The 18,667-nt window shown below is 47.4% G+C and overlaps 1 protein-coding gene across 3 annotated transcripts in view; it reads left to right on the plus strand.

The window, feature by feature from the left end:
• KCNJ6 (potassium inwardly rectifying channel subfamily J member 6) overlaps positions 1–18,667 on the plus strand; it is a 1,845,462-nt gene that overhangs the window by 884,731 nt on the left and 942,064 nt on the right. The gene's annotated exons all lie outside the window — the stretch shown is intronic.

Here is an 18,667-nt window from a genome sequence, read left to right on the forward strand (position 1 = left end):
AGGCTTAATCTTGGCTAGTGTGTATTTTGAATACTCCAGTTCCCCACATAGCAGTGAAAGTACTGCAAGATAATAATTTACTGAAAATTCATTCGTGCAACTGCAAAATAATGGGAGCCCACGCCTAACTTTGTCAGATTACTCAACTTCTACCTTTGTATTCAAAATACACACTAGCCAAGATTAAGCCTCAGTAGAAGAGCGGGAAGCTCGAAACACGTGTCAGGCTGCACCAATTCTGATAAAAACCACTCATTTAATTTGCAATTGCTTATTATTCTATGTGTGTGCGCAGTTTGAGAGCAAACCCTTTCTTTCTCTAATTCCAATTTCCAGTGGGAATTTGGCAGGCTCCTACTCAAGCTCTCAGCCGCAGCCCTATCACAGCCACATAAGTTACCGTTCTATGCACTGTATCCTGCTGGCCTTTTCTGCCACTTTTTCTTCAAACAACTATATGCAGGACACATCAATATTCTACAATTTTCTGAACCACTCATCACCAAACTCCTTATATGTTAAAACTGCCTTGCACAGATGGAAACATGGATGACAGCAACTCAAACCTAACAAAACAGAACTGATGCTCTGTAATCCTACAGGTTCTAACTCCACCACAATGCCTTGGCCTGAGGTGCCCTTACCCAATCCCGTCGACCACACTAAGGAATCTCGGAACCACAATGGGCAATACCTTCACTCTTGAGCACCAGATCGGAGCCATAGTCAGAAGCTATTAGGCCCAGCTGCGCATTCTGCACCACACCTGACCTTACTGAGATTCACCCGCAGGGCCATGACCATCATTTCTCTAGTTCTATCCAAACAAGGCTATACAAACTGCATCTATTTCTGACTGCCAGATTACCAAATGAGGAAACGTCAAAGATTTCAAAATACATCGGCAAGACTACTTCTCAGAATGAAGAGATTCGAACATATCACGCCGGCATGATGTATTCTTCACTGGCTACCCATCAAAAACGGGTTACTTTCAAAACCTTGTGCATCGATCATCATTCATACCGCAGAGGAAGCTCTTTCGCCTTCAGAAGTACGTTTTAACACTACCCTCCTTCCATATACAGTAATGCTGCACTAGTAGTAGTCCCCAACTTCAACAAGAAATGGCAAAGAGGCTCCTCTTTTTCAGTTCTGCCACCAAACTGTGGAACACCCTACCCACACTCTCCACTAGGAGGTGAGCGATCTGACTTTCAGGAAACAGCTTAAGACTTGATTTTTCAATCAACCACTTTTAAAGAAGTGAAAAATAATAGCAACCAATTAGAAACTGTGCACCAGAAACTTGGGCTACTTTAAAAGAACATTTCTAAACTCTTTGCCCTTTCATCTGTGGGAAACCAATTTTACTCATGGAAATTCTGCTGTATGACACTGGTCCCCACCTTAATCTCAGTGATATCTACAACCAAGAGCCAGAATGCAACAACACCCTCACAACCCCACCCTCTGCCATGTTCAACCCCCAACTAACTCTGCACTACTAAAATCTTGCACTCTTACACCATCCACAATCCTTCAGACAGCCACCAGGTCTAGTGTACTGAACGTATTCAGGCCCTCTCCATCTTCTATCAAGAACCATGCTGTCTATCCACATTCTATCTGCAACTCGAGGACTGTCCCTCTGGCTAACTTGTCCAGTCAGTACCAACCACAAACAACAGAGATTTTCACATCGACAGACAGGTAGTTCCAACCTGCATCCATCAACACCAAAGGTTTCTGCATTTGTGTTCCTGCTATCCGACTAAAATATCCTGCTCTCCTTTTCTTCGGAGACATGCACAGCAAGGCCAACATTATTGGCAAAAGGGCTCTATATAAAATCACTGTACTTTACATTCTGTGTTCTTTCCTCAGAAGTGGGGTTTGAGTAGTGTTTTCTTAGTTATCAATATACATCGTGTCGCTCATTAAAGTGTATATATTTTTGTTAGGACCTTAGTTCGACATTCTTTTATTTTGGACTGTTATACTTAGAGGCTGGGGTTGCTACTGAATTGCATTCACACCCATTAAAACAGTGTAGCCTTTCCTCGGCCCACCTTACCACAAAAGGCATAGGAGAAATCAGTGCTGCAGATAAGATTTTGAAGTGGGATTATTGTACTCCTTATTTTTTAAAGTTGGGAGTAAAATGATTTTTGGGGGAGTAAAAATGTAAGTGGATTTCTCAATGGGAGTATTTTAGAAGCGAGTACAAACATGTTTTAACTAGAAAACAGAAATGTTCTTGTAATTATTATTTCTTTCCACCTAGTTATACATGCACATGCTTACTTCTTCCGATCAGGCAATAATAATAGTTGTTTCTTCCTATGCTACTATATGCACTACTTGGCCAAACATATCCATGGGTGTCTGCTTCCTATTTTTTGTTGGGAGTATTTTTACTCCCCATTTTTATTTTTTGGGAGTAAAAGTGGCCGATAGACCCCTTATCTGTAGGGCTGAGAGGAATATCTGTTAACTGTGCCTGTTTTACCTTTATGATTGTGTTGGCTCTTGAGTTGTAGAAGTGTGAGGGCTGAGTGGGTGTTTTAGCCTTTACTCCTCCTTGTACTCCTGCAGGGCAGAGGTCAGTTTGTCACAGATAGGGTAGTTATTAAAATAGCTACGAGGCAGATAGGCAAGTCATGGTAACATTGCTGAGTGAAAAGGGCCTTTCATGGTTGCTTTGATGAGTCAGCTGGGAATGTCATGGTTACATTTATGAAGCATCTAGGGGAAGTCATAGTCAGAATACTGAAGCAGAGTGCCAATGTATGGTTACATTGCTGGGGCAGCATTGCATGCTTACATTGATGAGGCAGATAGGGAAGTCATGGTTACATTGCTAATGCAGATGGGCATGTCATAGTTGCATTGAGGAGGCAGCTGGGCATGTCATGGCTGAATTGATGTGCAGGTAGAGAATTCACTGTCACAGTGCTGAGGCACAGGGGCACGTCCTGGCTACATTGCTGAGGCAAATGAGCATGTTGTGGTTGCGTTGATGAGGCAGTTGTTCATGTCATGGTTACATTGATAAGACTGTTGTGCATGTTATGGTTACATTGCTGAGGCAGGTGGGCATCTCATGGTTGCATTGATGAGGTAGATAGGGAAGTCATAGGCCCTCATTACAAGTTAACATTAACGATGCCTGTGATTCCGCCAATCTGGTAGTGCCATCACCGGCTCCCGGCATGGCGGAACCACTGGGAGATTACAACACCTCGGGCATGTGCATCTGGCAGAACCAGAAACAGTGAAACCGGCAATGCAGTAATAGCGGATAAACTCACAAACTGACGGTGCCACCATCAGTAAACATGCCACTAACACCGGATCATCTCCTTGATGCTGGAAACACCGGCCCCGGAAACACAGGCACAAGAAATAGCATCATCGCAGGAACTGGACGATGCCCACACCCCTTTTGGAAAACACAATCCTATTTTAATCAGGCATTTCATGTAGGCATCCACACCAGGAAACACTTCCATGATGCCTGGAAGCAGCAAGAGCAGGGTCGCAGAAGTCCAGCTCGGGAAGCCACATTTCTCGGAGGCAGAATTAATGGCATTAGTGGACAGTGCAGAAACCCTATTTGGCATGGACAACTGCCACACCAGCCAGTGCTGCAAGGCTGGAGGTGGCCAGTTGGGTCACTGTTGTGGGGTCCGTCCCGTGAACATCCAAGGACTGCTGCAAAAGGTGGGATGACCTGCGGCTGAGGGTGCAGACCCTGCTGGCAGCCCACCACTGTGAATCAATGGCAACAGGAGGCAGGACGGTGTCACCCATCTGGCTGATACCCTGGGAAGAGCGATGCAGCTTAATCATGAACCTGGAGGGTATAGAGATGTCGGAGCTGGGACCATTTGGGATGGCAGTGAGTACAATGAGCCACACCAGAATGCTCTGTACCATACAAAAGCTTCACACAAACCAGGCCAGGGAAACATGCACAAGGAAAGGTATAGTAGCAATGACATCAATGTCTAAAGTCCTTGTGCACACATAGAAGACAGCGGCCGGACCCAAGCCAGCACATTCAATAGCATTGTACACAACAAGCAACCACGCTCATGCGCACATGTCATGTGCACCGTGGCATGACTGGACAGTTAGTACTACCCCAATTCACACACAAATGACAAACCACTGTCCCATGAGTCCAACCAAAAAGGACAGATCCCATACACGCATGCATGCATGCAACAATCCACAATCCACCCCTCCACATCTTGACCAGGTCAGAAAACATGCAGTGTTCAAGTAGCGTAATGCAAGTGCATCGAAGTCATACACAGGCTTCTAACTGCTATGTTTTCTCATCCTAACAGGCACATCCACTGACAGCAACAGCGATAGTGCAGGTCCATCCACAGGCCATGCAAGGCCTAGTCAAGCCTCACAACGGCCCACCTGTTCAAGAACTGTGGCAACACCAGCCACCCAGGCCCAGTCAGCAGCCCAGGAGGCCCAGTCACCACTGCAGGCCCAACCAGCTGCCACAGAACAGCAGCCTGCCCCACAGGCCCAGGCAGTGGCACACCCATGGCGGCTATCCAGAGCAGCCATCATCCATCATGCCCCTGCATCACATGGCACCACCTCTGATAAGGCAGAGGCAGCAGATGGTGTGCCGGACAAGGACAAGAGACCTCAGCTCTCCACCTATCCCTCTCCCATGTTTAGTCCATCCTACCTCTAGAGCCCACCAAGTCCAGCAATGCTGTCCATCAGGGAGATTTACGGGTGCATCCGGCAGATGGAGGCGTGTCACGAGGAGATCTTTGACATACAAGGCCAGCAGCTAGTGGAGGCCCAGCTCATTACGGAGGCCATACAGGCCACTGGCCACCGCATTGTATTTGTATTTGTATTTTCATTTTTTATATAGCGCACTAGGCCCAAGGGCATCTGGGCGCTTCACTTAGGTTACAGACATGGTACATAATACAAAGCAGAATCAAGGGTACAGTACAATCAACAAGGACAACTTGGGATAATATACAAGTTATATACATATTAACAGTCAGGTGATAATTATTTACAAGTCCAAAATGGAGGATTCCACTTTGAGAGGATTCGGTAAAGAGTTCCACAGTTATGCTGCCAGGACTGGGAAGTTACACCCACCAGATCTCTGAAGATTAAAGCACGGTATGGAGATGCAATTGGGTTGGGCACTTCTGAGTGGTCTTTTGGTAATGTGGATAGTAAATCTGCTGGCCAGATAAATAGGTGCTTGGTTGGTGAGGCTTTTATGAGTTAGCATTAGCGTTTTAAGTGATACTCTTTGAGATACTGAGAGCCAACAGTTACTCCGTCTGGTGTCAGAAATGTGAAGGTTCCTAGGGATGTTGAGTGCCGTTCTGATAGCCTTATTTTGGATGACTTGTAATTTATTGATATTGCATTGGTTAGTGCCAAGATAGAGGGCGTTACAGTAGTCAATTTTGGACATAACTAATGTCCTGCCAAGGGTGGTGCAATTGGCTGGTGATACGAATGGTCAACAAGCTCTAATGAGCTTGTATGTATATGCTGCAGCCCATGATGCTGCGTTAGTTTGTCTGGCCAAGGAGAGGGTGGAGTCGATATAAATGCCAAGCGTTTTAGTATCCTTAGTGACCTTGATAGTATTACCATCAATGATGAAAGATTTAAATGCTGGGTCTAGTTTACTAAGTTTTTGGTGAGAGCCTAAGATGAGAAGCTCGGCCTTTTCATCGTTCAAACAAAGTTCATGTTTTGCCATCCAGGCTTGAATGACTTGATAGATAGAGTTAACGGCTATAGTATCAGTTTGGTGGTCATCTGTAATAGGGATGAGTATCTGGGTGTCATCCGCATAATTAGTGTAGGTGACACCCAGATAGTCCAAGATATCGAAGAGTGGCTTTGTAAACACATTTTAGAGTGTCGGAGAAACACATGATCCTTGTGGTACCCCGCAGGTGACTGGCGAGGGTTCAGCAGTGGCAGAAGGGGAAAGAACCCCCATGGATCTGTTTTCTAAGAATTAAGTGATACAGGCTGTTGCTTTATCAGAGAAGTGGGCGGCTGTTTTAAGGAGGCGGCAAAGGATTTGATGATTTACTAGGTTGAAAGCCGCTGATAAATCTCTTCAATCTGGGTTTTGAGATCTATAGGGGTGGTTTCCGTACCATGCCAAGGACGGAATCCAGATTGTCTCAGTCCTATGAGATTGTTGGTCTCGAAATAATCTTGGATCTGTAGGTAGGCAGCACGATCAAGAATTTTTAACAAGAAAGGGACTGTAGTTATGGGTCGGTAGTTAGTAGGTATATTAGCGTCCAGTATGGGTTTTTTAAGGAGTGGGATTGCCCAGGCGTCCTTCAGGTTGTCAGGTACAGTCCCAGAGCTGAATGAGGAATTTATGAGCGTGGTAATGAAGGGGTGCTAGTTTATGTGAAGCCTCTTTGATAATGGCAGCAGGACAAGGATCCCCCTGGCAATTAGTGGGTTTAAGGTTGTTGATGCTATGTTCAACTTCAATGATGGAGAGGGGTGAGAAGCTAAAGGGTTTGGGGGAGTCAAGGTTGGTGTTATTGCTGACCTGCGGGATTATGGGTTGCAGGCCGATTTGCAGAGTGGTTATTTTGCATTAATTTTAGTTTGGAGTGTGGCAATTTTGCCAAGGAATGCCTTCTGAATATTGGCACACCATGACACCATGTACTGTCTTTGGTACAGGTGTCAGGAGGAGTGGCGGGGGATTCCAGTTCCTTTAATATTCTAAATAATTCTTTGGTGTTTGATTTAGCTAGTTCGATGCGCTTGTTGTACGTATCTTTTTTTGCCTGGAGTATAGCCTCTTTGTAATTCAGGGTGGCTAATGCAACGCTGGCTTTATTAGTTTCTGTTGGATTGCTTTTCCAGCTTGCTTCGAGGTTCCGTTTTTCCTTACGTAGGATTCTCAACTGTGGTGTAAACCAGGAGTTGAGGTGGGCCCGTGGTTTAGGTTTTCTAGGTTTAATGGGAGCAATAAGGTCCAGGGCTGTCAGCATAGTCTGATTAAACCTGTCTACTAAGACTGTTGGATCAGAGCAAGAGGCTGAGTGTTCATTGAGCACTGGGAGGATGAGAGGGAGTAGTATAGCGCAGGTTATGTTGCGCTTGTTTCTTGTGGAAGTTGCGGGTGCGATGTCAGGTGTAGTTTGGAGGGTTTTGGCTGGGATACTGAAGGTGATTAGGTGTTGGTCAGTCCACGCACATGGTTGGTTAGATTCAACATTAATGTCACAATTTAGATCGGCTAACCAGTCGAGGGTCCTGTCCTTAGAATGTGTGGGCATGTTGATCCGTTGTGTGAAGCCTAGATTAAGGAGCAAGTTATTGATGTCATGGGCTGAGGCATCATTGGGGTCTTGGAAGCCTAGATTGAAGTCGCCTAGTGTGATGATTTGGGATTTGGGATTTGGTCTTGGTATTGTCAGCAAGTATGTTGGATAAGTCATCAGTGAACGTTGATATAGGCCATCGGGGCATGTAGATAAGGTGGAGTGTAATGGTTTGATTAGGGGTGATGGCTAATTTTGCTGTGAGTAGTTCAGCTGAGCTGGTTTGGTGAGCAGGGGAAAGGCGGAGATTGATGGTCTTTTTATGTATTATGGCAATGCCACCTCCTTTCGTTTGGCTGGTATTGCGGTCACTTATGATGATGGTGTAGCCTTCGGGGATTGCTAGGGATAGTAGAGGTCCTGAGGGGTCATGGAGCCAGGTTTCAGTAATGGCCATGAGGTCAAAGTCGAGGGTTGTGATGAGGTCAGCCATATCAAGTGCATGTGCTGTGAGTGATCTGGCATTGATCAGAGCATCTTTGAGAAAAGTTTTGGGGACGTGCGATTGGGTACTCTCATCTAGATTTGAGTCCACTATGGGTGTAGATGGAGGGGAGGTGTGAGATGTTGTCTCATGATGTGGTAGGTCAGTATGCTTGTTGAAGTTAGTGGGGCGGTGGGAGACATGAGGGAGTCTAGATCCGAGTCTGAAATTCCTCAGGGGCACCGTGGAAGGTTGGTTGGGTGTCGATTTGGTGGCAAATTGTTTGAGCCAGAGGGCAGGGGAGTTGAGGTAGGGGGTGGTAGAGTGTGCCGCAGTGGCTGAAGGCAGGATAGTGGGTTGATGCCGGATGATGGGCGGAGAGTTGCAAAGGTTATGTGCATGAGAGGTATAAGGCATGTTGGGTGGGAGTTGTGGCATGCAGAGGGGCAAAGGATGAGAGGGTGGGCAGGTAAGTAGTGAGACTGTTGGTAAGGTATTGCGACCTAGTGAGTAAGCTCCTAATAAAGCTAGTAGCTTGAGGGTGAGACACAGTGTGCGGTCTGCAGTGTTGGAGGGAGTGCGCAGGCCATGCATAGTGACAGAGCCAGAAAGTACATCAAAGGGTTAGGATTGGCAATGTACGGTTTGCTGCCGGTTAGTAAGCGGTGCTACTGTTGCGAAAGTTGGCAGCATCCAACAAAGAACCTCAGCCTAGTAGGCAAGTTAGCAATGGCACAAAGGGAGCAGTGGAGAAATACATCTCTGGATGTGTACCATTTAAATTAGCAGTATTGTTCTTAATAGTGAAGATAGGTAGTGTACAGGGAGGAGCCAGTAGATAGCCAAGGGTCATAGGTCTCAGAGCGTCAAGGGGGGTGGATCAGTGTAAAGCAATAAGAGACTTACTAATTACTGAGCTGTGCACTAGCATAGAAATGAAAATAGCAGTTAAGTGGACAGGCAAATCACACATGGTTTTGCGGGCATCCGGGTAGTGCAGATACGGACAATAATCAATAAAGCAATAGCGCATGTGGTCATCATATGATGGTGGGATTGGAGGCGCGTTACAAAGTGAGACAAAGGTAGTACACTACAGTCTCCGTGTACGAGTAAGGGCAGTTGTAGGTACAGATATAAACAGCGGGTGCGTGTATATTAATATCACAGACAGCAAAAGGCGGGTACGAATATACTAAGAATATACACATTTGTATAGTAATGCAAAGATGGTATCTAGTACGTGACTGAGTAGAATGAATAGTCTATGCCTATGGTGAAAGAGAGTCTTACTGTAGCGGGGCAGGTAGCCGCAGCCGCGTTGAAAATCGGCGGTGGCGTGTTCAGTCTGATTCGTCAGGCAAGGTCCACCACAGTAGCACCGAAGGACGAAACGGGCATAGTTTATGGGCGAATGGCGAGGAAGGCAGTGGACAGGCTGAAGACAGGAGTCAGCCTTAGATTTCAGTGCCTTCATGTTCAGGGCCGGCTAAACACCTGCGGGTCCTGGATCGGTTCCCATGAAGAGGACCCCAGCCACTAACAGAGCAGCTAGGTGAGGCAGTGTAGGAAGAGTAGCTGCAGAATAAAGGTCGGCAATCTTAGAACAAGCAAACACCTCGTGGTTTGCAATGGAGATGGCAGGGTGCATCCATCCACATCAGGGATGATGCTCCAAACTGGGGCTTCGGGATGCAAGCTGGGTTGAATTGAGGTGCTGAGCGCATATTCAGCGCGAGTACTCCGTAGCACACAGTAAGCTTCAGCAAATGTATAATAAGCCTGCAGGCTTACCTTTCAAGGCGGCGGTTACTCCGACACACGGAAGCACGGAAGGCACTGCTCCTGCAATGTTGGAGGAGCTCCTGCTCCTTGGAATGATCCTGCCTGTGCCGTGGGCCGTACCACTACAGCACTCGTTCAACTAGCCCAGAAGCTCTGTAAGGGCAATGAGGGAGTGTCGGCACTGGCAGAGTGGATGACATTGTATGTGCGGGCCAACCAGGAGGACATGGGTGCACAAGGGTCAGAACACACCTCCAACATGGCCACTCCTGCCAGCTCAAAGAAGAGTACCCCCAGGCGCCTCTCCCAGAGACATTTGGGTTTGCCTGCCCGTGGCAAGGGTTCTCATGCCAAGAGGCACAGGGAGTGATACACTGGATTGGGAGAATAGACAGTTTGAAGTAATGTAGTGTGGGGAGGGGAAGGTGGGTCTGTGGGTAGGGGGTGGTGGGTGTGTGGGGTTGGGGTGGTGGGTGGGTGAGGAGGGGGTGGTGAGTGTGTGGGGAGGGGGTGGCAGGTAGGGTGTTTGAATTGTAGTGTGTAGTGATTGTCAATACATTCAATGTTTTAATTGCAACAATGAGTGGAGAGCCGTTATTCTTGTGTATGTATTTTATTGCTGAGCACATTATTTACAGTGTTATATCACGGGTGGTGCAGTGAGATGCCCTCAAAAGTAGTTGTCTATGATTTCTTGTCATACAATTCGCACAATCCTGGCGTCCATGTCCATGTCATGTGCCTATGCCTGGCTGGTGCTACCTCACCAGTACTGTCACCGTCATCATCATCTCCACCCATAGGTGGTGGCATGTTGAGGTCTGAGGGGAGGGGTATGTTTCTCCTTATGCAGATATTATGCAACATTGCACAGGCCAGGACTATCTGCCCCACCTTCTCTGGTCTGTACGTAACAGGTTTAGGCATCTGAAACGTGCCTTTCGGAGTCCAAACATCTGCTCGATAGTTGCTCTTGTTTGCACATGGGAATGGTTGTATTCCACGTCCTATGGCGACTGTGGTTCCCTCAGCTGGGTCATGAGCCTGGACAGCAGTGGGTATCCAGAATCACCTGCAAGGGAGGTGGACACAAGGTGAACCATGGCATGCATGTGGTCGGACTGGCATTGTAATGGCACGCTGTTAGATACCCTGATATCCCATGCATCTAGTACCATGGTAGGTATATGAGTCATGTACTGTGAGGCACCCTGTGACAGCAATTGTGAGTTGTCCACACTGGGATGTGTTATAATCCATGGGGTGGTATGATATGGGTGGGAATGCAATAGCCACCAACAGTCCCAGCATGCATATCCCCATGGTGTGGTGTACTAATCACCATGCCACTGCCCATACAATATCTGCACACACCACATGACACCCACGCTGCGATCTGCACATGCATGCACCTTGCTCGGTCATGCTTTCATTGGCCTGGGTGGGATGGGTTCTTCGCGGAATTGCTTTTGGACATGCATTGATTGTACCCTCTAAGGATTGGTGGTTGTGGTTCATGCATTGGTGTCATGTGCCCCCCTTGGCCTGTGCACCATAAAGCAATGTGTGTGTATTTGTCTGTGTACTCACCCAAAATCCAAGCAATGCACCTATTGTTATTAAAGTCAGTCACACAGCGGCTTGTTAGCACAACTGCTTTCCCGAATGGCCTTTCTCCCCTGCATCCGTGCCCTGAACCCATCAAGAGTCTACCTGACTTCTTTTAAATAGTTCATATTCCCATTCCACAGAACCATGGAGTCGTGGGTTGACCCTGGCAACCATGTGCAGCAGTGCGTGATGGTGAGGTAGCATCACAGGTCACCTCCTCTGTGGCGTGTGAGGGCACCATCTCCACTAGTGTACAGTCCAATGCTCCGTGCACCTTTGTCATGCCTACAAGCGGGTAGAAGCGGCCCTTGATGGCATTCACCTGTGCCAGGGTGGGTGGGAGAGCGATGTGCTGGCCCACATGGCGCAGAAGTGCCTCGAATACCTGCAACAGCACTCTGGAGAAAATGGTCTGTGATATGCCATGCAGCTGGCTGGCAGAGTGCTGGAATGAGCCTGTGGCAAGGAAGTGCAGGACTGACACCAGCTTCAGCTGCGGTGGTATGGCTGTCTGGATGCCAATCCTCCTCCCTATGTAGTCCTGGATTAGGGTCAATAGTTCTTATTGTCTCCCTGTTTAGCCAGTACAGGGCATGTATCTGCCCATCTGTCAGGGCCCAGGGTGTGGCCCTTGTGCAGACTTATGACTGCATGCCTCCGCCTCACCACTTGCATCCCAGCCATCATGCTCATCCTCTTCCTCCTACTCCACCTCCTCTTCCTGCCCTCTTGCTGCCATTGGTGCTGCTCCAGCTCATTCAGTTGTCCTGCATACTGCAGTGCCTCCATGCCCATTGCTACCACTGAGAGAGGCATCATGGTTGTGTTGGTGGAGTGTTCTGGGTTTCGGTGTGGTCCTTTTCTAGTGTTCCTGGTTGTATTGTGTGCACCTGTGGCCTATTTGTGTTCACCTGGGGTCATTTAACGCCCTTCCCGCGATGTCAGTGCTTTCGGCATGGTTTTTCCAGTGCTACCGGCCCTTTTATACCAGTGGAACTGGTAATGGCATGGGCGTAATGAGCCAAGAGCTCCATGCTTCCGGTGATTCTGGCATGTGTCGTGGGGGTTGCCGGTAATTCCGATGTCTTTGATGCCAGTGGCACAGGAATTGTTCCTATCGATGCCAGTGTTACCAGCATTCTGTCTTGGTGTGTGTAATAGTCACAGTGATGAGGTAACAGAGGTGGGTGAGCTTGGCGGGGCCAGGGCCGGCCCAGGCTCCACCTAGGGCTCTGGCCTGACCCCCTCTCAGATCAGTGCCTGACCAAAGCATGGGCCACCGGGTGCCTGACCACTCCTTAGCTTTTATAGAATAAGAAAAAAAGACGCACTCCTGGTGGGCAGGAGCGTGTCTGCCTGTCTTCCAATCCTGGCTGCCTGTCTGCCGGTCCCACCCCAGCCACTCATTGGCTGGGACAGGGAAGAACGTCAGGCAAACTCGCTCCTGTAAGTGCTGCCGGCAAACTAGCAGCGCGTCTTTCTTTTTTTTATCCTGCCCCAGCAACTCATTGCCTGGCTGGGGCATGACTGGAACACTTCCTGGTGGACATATGAGGCAGCAGGAAATTTGAAAAATGTAACTGAGCCCCTTTTTGCCCACTAGCTCCTTTCTTACTCCTCCCAGTACCCGTTACACCCTTTTGTTGGCCCAACACCTTTAGCTGCCCCTCACACCCATCTTGCCTCTTTACTCGACCCGCAGTCCCATTTAGCCCTTTTGTTGCCCCTTAACCCTTTTAGCTTTCACCAGACTCGGTTTGCCCCTTTTCTGGACCCCTCAGTCCCATTAAATGTTGTTGCCCTCAACCCCTTTAACTGCCCAAGACCTGTGTTGCCCCTTTCTTTTCTTGACCCAATCCCATTTAGCCCCTTTTGTTGCCCCTGAACCGCTTTAACTGCCCCAAGTCCATTGTGCTAATTTTCTTGATCCCCCAATCCCATGTAGACCCTTTTGTTGCCACTTAACCCTTCTAGCTGCCCCAGACCCGTTTAGCCCCTGTGCTTGCCCATGTAACCCCTTTTCCTGACTCAGTTTCTTTTAGCCCTTTTCCTTTGCTACTGAACCCCTAAGCGTCTTTTTTTGCCCCAGTATTGTTTAGCCAATTGTGTGGCCCTCGAGTGCCCTTTCTTGCCTCTCGCCCGCTTCATCTCTTCTGAGACATGGCGCTGTTCTGAACTGGCAGCCGGTGAGTGACTTTAGCGCCAAGCCTTCTTTATAATTCTATTTATGTTTTATTTAAAGACAGAAGTTCAGTGAAAACATCAATTGTAGAAATATGCGTCATTCGCCTGACTCACCGACCTTGCGCGGAAGGCTGAGGAGCGGCGCAGGTTTTATGAAAAGAGGTCGCTGAGATGTGGGAAGAGGGCATCCGCGCACATATCTCTGGGGTGTTGCTCGATGGGGTACCCCCAGCTGTGAACACGGACCTCAAAGACATTCTTCTTTTCGTCAGTAAATTCAGGTGTACATGGTACGCACAGAGAGCTGCGATTTTCAAAGTGGGTGGGGCTAGCAAGTGAATTTAATAACACGATTCTGTGACAGCTGCCAAACCCGTTTTTCGGAGAAAACACGTGGCCCATCTCTCAGAGGAGCTTCATGAATTTTCTTTTTGATATTTCTAAAAATCAAACAGAATTAATAAATAAATGAATGGAGACCATCGAGTAGGTAACAGCCGGTAAAATAGCTCAGCAGGATGATGGCTCGATCTGTGTGCGATCTGCAGGTTGCAGGTTCAAATCCTGGCAAGGCCCACTCAGCCTTTCATCATTCTGATGTCGGTTGCGTGAGATTGTATGTACATTTCTTCTCTGTAAAGCGCTGTATACATAACACATCATCAACTATATTTTCGCTCTATGCCTTATTTTAGGCTGCGTTTGAGATTGATAAACGCCCTCTCTTTTTATTTTTTGAAATGCAGCTGATTGTGTGATAAATAATATCACCTCTTCATATGGGGCGTCATGGCTCTCACTGGGAAGAATACAAGTCGGAGTTGCTTGCTCTGAGATTCAAGTCTTTGACTGCAGGCTGCTCAGAGATCTCGGTGGCAAGCACACAATTTGCAGAGATATTATTGTATGACACATGCCTTTATTAGGAATGCATTTCAAAATCAGTTTTTCAAAACTGTAGTTTATTTAGTGCTTTCGCGCCCTAGCAGTTGGAGTGCTCACTTCTAAGATCCGTGTCAAAGGTCAGCTCACAGGTCGAATCTTGCCAATTCTTGACTCATTCTTTCATCCTTGGCCCTCTTCCTGCTCCCACCTGTGAGGCTAAGAACCTCTGGCTCATCTTCGACTCCACACTCTCCTGTTTTCCTCAAATTTCTAACGTTTCTAAGAAGTCAAACTACCAACTACACCTCCTCAGAGGTCTTCCAAGCTCTGGTTCTCTCTAGGCTGGACTACTCCAACAGCCTCTTTCTAATTTTCCCTGCTTCTACTCTCCGCCCTCTGCAATTCATCCAGAACAGGACTGTGAGACTTGTCCTAGGCCTCAAGCCCAGGGATCGTATCTCTCCAGCTCTGAAATCTCTGCATTTGCTCCCAGTGGCTGCAGTCAGTCCACAAAGCCTTCTGGGGCCTGGGTCCTCAATACCTCCAACTCTGTTCGTAAATATCTTCTTAATCGAGCTCTTCGCTCCTCCACCTCCAACTCCCCCAGGATCAGTCACTTCTCCAAGCAATGAGTTGGTGTCAGATCTCTTTCTTCGGCTGGGGTCTCCCTCTGGAGCAGCCACTCTGAAACTTGAGGAGAACCATCTCTGGTTCCGGAAGCACCTCAAGACCTTCCTCTTTGCTCTGCCTTCTTTCTTCCTCTCCCCTGCTGATTTCCTGTCTGATACTGCACTGGTCACCTGGCTACCCTCTGATTTCCGGCCCAGGTCCCTCCCCGCCGAGTTGCACACCCGAACTGCCTCCCGGCAACCCTTGCACTTGGGTCTGTATCTGTAACCCTACAGTCCCTCTACCTGCACTTTTGGACTCTTGCTGTCTGCACTTACCCTTGCACCTGCTACCTGCTGGCCGCACTTCTTGTTATTGTTTTGATCCTATGTACAGCACCACCCACTCCCCTTTCCCGTGGCACTTTTCCCCTCCGCCATCCCCTGCACTTGCGCGATCTCAATGCCACTTGCCCTAGTAAGATCGTTGCATCTTTCCTCCCTCTGTTCCCCCTTCCTTTCCTTGTCGCGCCTTGAAACACTTGTTTACAGGTGCATTACAAATGCCATATCATTTCCTTTAAAATATAATAAGTTTAGTACCATCAAATTAGATTTTCTTAATAACTGTTAATCACAGAACTAGGAAATAGCAGGAACAAACTGCAGTATCGAAAGGTACATGCATATTGTTAGAAGCAAGATGTTGGTTTTATGAAAACTGCCTTTGTACTAACTTCAATCAATCATGCAATGCAGTGATGTATGCAAGCAAAGTGAAAATAATTGCCAAGAAAAATATCTTAGAATAACGAGTGTTTGCTAAAAATAGTTCATGCATGCTTCTTAGCTTAAAAAGAACTACTTAACAAGCATAAGACAAGTGAATAGGTCTAGCCTTGCAAATACAGAAGGTGACACCTGGCTAGCCCTGTATCTGGGCAAAGACAGACCTATTGGTTTTGTGAATGCGGAGTTGAGTAGAGTTGCCATTGAAGAGAATTCGCAATGCTTCCACTTCATCGGGTCTGCCAGCTTGCCAAGCCCCTTGTCGGCTCTGCAGCCTTAGTTGCGTGTTAAGTTCTCTGACCTGTAGATATCATGCATGCTCCAGAAAGCAGCCAGGTTTTCCTTGCATGTCATGAATTCCTGTCCTTGCAATAGGATAGCGCTGCTGCCTTCCAGCAAATCAAGGTTTATTTTCACACAGGATGAATTAGAAGGGATTGAGTGGAGAGAGTTGAGTGTGATAGGCAGTCATGTGAGAATAGACACTGTGACCACAACGTTAACGGTTTTTTTTCTAAATAGTGCTGCATAATCACACCGATGTGTTCTTCTTTGGAAAATCAATGACTCGAAATATCACAAACTGCTTTAAAAAAAAAAAAAAAAAGAGGGGTCCACACCTCATCGCCCAAACCTCCAGATTGTTAAAAGCTCATTAAAACAATTACACCAAGGTTGCACAAGTGGTTTATCTGGAGGGTCGAATGTACGGTGCAAGCCTTCTGTGGCAGACCGGCCAGTCCAAAGGTTTGAACAATTAGGTATTTTGTTATAAACATGTTACCTTTGTTGCACTTTTTGTAACTTAACATTTGTATTCCATTTGTGTAAAAAAAGTAACATTTACATTTTCTGAGAGAAATCTTTAATGTTTCATAGTAGCATAATGGGAGCTTTACCTAAAATGGTTTGCAAAGGCACGTTTTAAGGACCATGGTCCTCCAATAATGCATTGTATTGACATTATCCATCCAGCCTAGAAGGTATCACAGGCATCTGCAAGAAAGCTCAGAACCTGTGTTGCCAGTTTTCAGAAGGAAGAAAGGATACAGATATGTCTAGGGGGCGCTGTGGGTCATTCTACTTTATAGAGTGAGGAGAAAGCAGGGCGAGATTAGGTGACAGCAACCTTGCTTGTGTAAGCCTCGCAGCCTTGAGCCTACCCCCCAAGTAATACATATCTAAGGCCCATGGGATCCTAGAAGCTAGCCCTATTGTTAATATGGGCTGTTGGGAGTTGTGGGTAAGAATGAGGAGGAATCCCATACACAGGAAAAACGTCTCTTGCGCAATGTTGTGTAGCAGGTTTCAGAACGGAGCATCAGAGCTTAGAATATGCTGTTTGCCCAAGATCAAAAGTCTACTTAAGTAATAGAACCCGAGCGTCGGGGGCATTACCGTCCCAGGTAATGCCCCGGGGCCTTCGGTAAGGCCCTCGCTTCGCTCGGGTCCTTACCTATGGCCCCGGGGACGGTAATGCCCCCGACGCAAGGGTTCTATTGCTATTAGTACCCCAGCCCGCAAAAATTGCGTGACCGGGGCACAAAAAGCTTTTTTTTTTGTCCCGAAACACTGCAGCGTTTCGGCGCTGCAGCGTTTCGGGAGAAAAAAAAAAAGAAAATGCCCGCGCCATGGAAAGGGAAAACGGAGTCCGTTTTCCCTTTCCATGGTGGCCATGGTGGCCATCGGGAAAGTTTTTCCAGCGCGTCCGCTCCCGAAAAAAGGATCAGAAAGAAGGTAAGTGGGCTTGGGAGGGTGGGAGTGGGACGAAGAAAAAAAAACGTACCTGCGTCCCTGGCGGGGGACGAGTGTGGAGGCGCGGAGCGGGGATGGCCCCGCTCGGAGTCTCCACACGGCTGGAGGCTTCCCTCGTCCCCCAACGGGGACGTAGGACCAAGAAGATAAGTTGGGGGGTTGGGTGTGAGGGAGGGAAGGGATTAAAAAAAAAAAAGACTTCTCGGCGGGGGGCGAAGGCAGCCTCTCAGCCGCGGGGAGGCTCGGAGCGCGGATGGCCCCGCTTCGAGCCTCCTCATTGGCTGAGGGGCTGCCACGCCCCCCACCGGGGACAAAGGCCGTGGAATCCCGATGGAGGGATTCCCGGCCGGGTAGGGACCTGGCGAGAGCCAATCAGAATGCTTGTTGCATTCTGCTTCGCTCTCGCCGGGTTACTAAAATACATTCTCACCTGCTTGAAACACCAGCACTCTAGATGTACTGTTCACCCAACATCACAACCCTGCACTGTAATGAATCCCTACACCCACAGCACTACTTCTGTGCTGATTGTTTTCCTCCACAGGGCTGGAATACAAGGTACTGTCCACCAGGAATCACAAGACTGCACTACACTGAACCCTCTTCAGCTCCATGTGCTGAGTCCTTTTCTTTCCTCCCCATGGAAGAGAAACGTACAATGCACTGTTTGGCCAAGATCACAAGCTGGTACAGTAATGGATCATCCCATCTCCCAGTTCAGATTGCTTGTTTCTTTCCTCCATATATAACACAAAATGCCACAATATACTCCTTGCCAAAGATCACAAAGACACACTAAAGAGAGTAACTCACATTACCACATATGCTTTGCTTTGAACAAGTGATGGCTGGAAAAGGTCTGATCACTTCAACCCAGGGTTTAAAGCAACTTTTTTTTATTTTTTTTATTGTTTATGGTTTGTTTTACAAACCTTTACAAAATTATTTTAAAACATAAACAAGACAATAATATCTCATATAATTCACATACATCATAACAAGCACCCTCCTTTACATCCAAACCCAGACAACATCTCTACATAGATTATTTCCCAAGAATCTAAAAACTATTGATTATACATCAAGATAGCAGACCACAGCTAGTATCACTAGACTGTTTTTAGGCATCAACATCACATACTAAAAGTCCAGGGTTCATTACTTGAATCTTGACAGAGGTATAAAACACTCAATTCATTTCATTTCATATCCCAATTGCACACAAAAACATTTACATAGGG

Source organism: Ambystoma mexicanum, chromosome 7p (genome assembly GCF_040938575.1).
Source record: "Ambystoma mexicanum isolate Mex_15411 chromosome 7p, UKY_AmexF1_1, whole genome shotgun sequence".
NCBI lineage: Eukaryota > Metazoa > Chordata > Amphibia > Caudata > Ambystomatidae > Ambystoma > Ambystoma mexicanum.